Consider the following 3,884-nt stretch of genomic DNA (forward strand, 5'->3'; position numbering starts at 1 on the left):
ATTGGACTCAACATAAATTGAAATACACAGCTATGTCCTAATTTAAGATCTATGGCTTTGGGAATCTATAAAATAGGTATTTCCTCCTGACAAAGGAAAGTTTCACAGGACATTTAATAAATACTTTACTACCAGTGATACATCTATTAGTCAAAATGAAGAGCACTTGAAATATCCTTTTTTTTTTTTTTTTTTTTTTTGGGACGGAGTTTCGCTCTTGTTGCCCAGGCTGGAGTGCAATGGCACGATCTTGGCTCACCACAACCTCTGCCTCCTGGGTTCAAGCGATTCTCCTGCCTCAGCCTCTCAAGTAGCTGGGATTACAGGCATGCGTCACCATGCCCGGCTAAATTTGTATTTTTAGTAGAGACAGGGTTTCTCCATGTTGATCAGGCTGGTCTCGAACTCCCGACCTCAGGTGATCCGCCTGCCTCGGCCTCCCAAAGTGCTGAGATTACTGGAGTGAGCCACGGCGCCCGGCCTGAAATATCCATTTTTATACATGAAATTATGGGCTTCTGGGGCTTGGGCATGGTAGCTCATGCCTGTAATCCCACCACTTTGGGAGGCTGAGGCGGGAGGATCGCTTCAAACCAGGAGCTTGAGACCAACCTGGGCAACATAGAAAGATCATGCCTCTACAAAAAATAAAAATAAAAAATAAAAAATTAGCTGGGCGTGGTGGCCACACCTGTAGACCTAGCTACTCAGTAGGCTGAGGTAGGAGGATTACTTGAGTTCAGGAGGTCGAAGTTACAGTGAGCTATGATCATGCACTCAAAACTGGGCAACAGAGCGAGACCCTGTCACCATATATATATATACATATATATATACATATATATGTATATATATATGTATATACTCCGAAAGTCAGAAAAACTAGACTCAACCAGTTCATCTGTCTACTGAAAGCAGGCAGCAGCTCCTCCTTGCTTCTTCCAGATGATCCTCTAATCTCTGGTTAAACATTTTAACTTTTTTAATTTTTAATTTTATTTTATTATTATAATTTTTTTTGAGAAAGCCAGCTGACTTTTTATTGCTTTGGGGGCAGGGGCTCAGGAGCTCTTGGTGGGGTGGGTCCGCTTCCTCTTCACCATTACAGGCTTCTGGCTGTGCAGGGCGCTGGCCCTGCGGATGGCAGCCATGCGCAGGTCAGGGCCTACTTGTTCTTGAGTATCATGTGTCTGACGCGACTGAGCGTGGCGCGAGCATTCTTGTTGATGGTGGTCCGCACATAGCAGGTAGCCGGCTTCCGCTGGCTGGATCTCCGCTTCATGACCACCACACCTCTGCTGTCGGCTGCAGGCTCCACGCCCACAGTCTTGCGGTCAATCAGCCCTTTGTAGCGGAAGGAGTTGCGGGCCTTCAAGTTATTGGGCTCTGTGCTGTCTGTCTACTTATTCCTCTTGATCAGGAAACGAGCAGTTCCGCACGACCATCCATTGCAGATGCGCAGACATGGCGGCGGCTCCTCTCACAGCGGCCTCAGGGGCTATTTAAAAGGTAACACAGATTATTTTGTTCAACGATTTGAATTCCGAAACATTCTTTAATATAACAATATATATCTATCTGTTTTATTATAACTATTATTCACTGGATAATAATATTAATAATAACCAACATGCATTGAGTGACTGCTATGTTCCAGGCACTGTTTTAGGCACTTGATGCGTATTAATTCATTTCATCCTCCCAACAATTCTATGCAGTTATTATTATTAATGTTATTATACATAAAAGGTAATGTAATTCATAGTAGGGCCGGAATTTTAACCCTCATATTTGGGTCTAGAGCTTCTGAGCTTGACCTTCATGCTAAGATTGCCTCAGAATTGGATGACATTCTTCCTCTAAGGCTACACAGAATTGATAACCAGATTTCCTGCTACGTCAGTTAACTCCTAGCTAGCCATCTTTGATTCCTCATCTGGCAGAATTCAGTTTGGCAACATTTTTCTTTAAAGTGAGGCACCCTGGTCTGAATACAATTTTCACACTCCGAGCATGCAGAGTATTTCTTCAGGCTAAGCTCTACTCGTCTGAAGTTCTCAGCCCACATGTCACTTCCTTCTCCTGACCCCCCTGTCGGCCTTAGGGAGCCTCAGCATCAGCTCTGGTGGTACCACAAGGCTTTCTTTTCTGGCATTAACACCCTGAAATTAAAGAATTAATCCAAATTCCCTGCCTTTCACAGGGACAGGAGGGGTGGCTCTGTCCACAGTTTTCAACAGTTTCACTGTTAACTAATCAATCCCACACAAAACAAAACGAAACAAAATTCACAAAATTCTTGATTCCTTCAGATTTCAGCTCTATATTCAGATTACATGGTATCCTCAGAATGAGGAGGCAAATGAATAGCTCTATATGTGTGTGGTTTTTTGTTTTGTTTTGTTTTTAATTCATCTCTGGATCCTCATCAGGTGCGGAGCACTCATTCGAGACTTTCTGACAGGTAGTAAACCCTTCAGACATAGTGTTTATCCCTTCCTCCAAGGCCCCTTTATAGCCAGCTATTTCCCTGGAAATAACCTGTGACTCTGATGAACCCGGATTCTCACTATGTCTCCAACACAGCTCCACTTTCTGTCTCCATGAATAGACTCATGTGGTTGCTCTCCCCTTCCCCATCCTGTTTGCTTTCTGCTTCCACGAAAGATGTGTGGAATCCTTTCCTTCTGTAAGTTCACCTTAAGCAGCACAGCCAGCGCTTTTCTAGAGCCTTTGCAGTGGGTTATTGTGTCATTTCTGCCCTCTCAGCCCCTCTCCCCTGTGCCTCCTTTGCTCTGTTCCTCTGGACTGCCTCACTGTGTCCTTATCTCCTCTTGTATGGGCCATCACAGTAGTTGCCCAGCTTCTGGCTTCCAGTTTTCTTCACACTGTTGGCACTCGCCTATGGAAAATCACCCTGGGGCTCCCCGCCTGATAGAGAACACTTTTTGTCTGCAATTGTCAGCCACATCTGCATTTTCAGTCTGAAGGTCATTCTTCTAGTGGAAAAGACAGAAGCAAAATGGAGTTAAGTCATTCTATTTTCTCTTTGTCTCATTACCATTACATCATAATCTCTTAGAAATGTGGCTAACAGTTCCTTGTTGTTCTTACTCTGTACACATTAGTAAAAGTCGTTTTTTAACCTTTTATTCAGCAAAATTGTGCTTATTTTTCACTTTATTCTATAGGACACCATTCTTCTAGGTTTGTGCTATTGCATTGCTTTTGTTCTTGGCTACAGGTTCTTTGATCTTTCAAACATGCCTTTTAACATCTGAGCTCCAAGGAGAGTTCCCAAGCAACCATATTGATTTCTTTAGTTTTTCTTCCATATCTGGCTAATTTTTATTACATAGTTAGAATTTAATTTTCAAGTCCTTCTGGACCTATTTATACTCTTCTGGAAAACCCTCTGGCCCTGGAACCAAACATGTATTTTCTTTGAACTTTTTGAAATGTGCCTTTCCATAGTCTAGGATGCATGTCAGATACGGCTCAGCCTGTCTATCTTTCGCTCAGATGGATTTTAAGGCGCTCTTACTTTCTCCCAAGGTTCTCAGCACTTCTTTGTTCTAAACCTGTTCTTTCTTGAAGATCAGACTTAAGTTCAGAGTGTCCTGCAAAGTCCAAGTTGACAGACTACATCTTTTTATTTGCTCCAACTTCTGTTCCTGGAAGCGAGACGGGTCCCAAATCCTACACTGCTTAGTGATGATAGTTGGTCACACCAAGCTTTGGCTCCTGTGCACAGGCACTAGCAAAGAATACCAGAGGAGCAAGGATGATAGCTACAGAGGAGGTACCCAGCCTCTTTACACTGGAATGAAGGCCACCAGGTCAATGTGTTATCCGACATAAATGAATGTGGTCTCCTTTGCCCA

The 3,884-nt window shown here is 43.4% G+C and overlaps 1 pseudogene; it reads right to left on the reverse strand.

Annotated features, from left to right (window-relative positions):
* Positions 1-1,061: 1,061 nt before the first annotated feature.
* LOC129036925 (large ribosomal subunit protein eL28-like) lies at positions 1,062-1,484 on the reverse strand (annotated as a pseudogene).
* Positions 1,485-3,884: the final 2,400 nt, after the last annotated feature.

The sequence above is a fragment of the Pongo pygmaeus genome, chromosome 4 (genome assembly GCF_028885625.2).
Source record: "Pongo pygmaeus isolate AG05252 chromosome 4, NHGRI_mPonPyg2-v2.0_pri, whole genome shotgun sequence".
In the NCBI taxonomy this organism is placed as follows: Eukaryota; Metazoa; Chordata; class Mammalia; order Primates; family Hominidae; genus Pongo; species Pongo pygmaeus.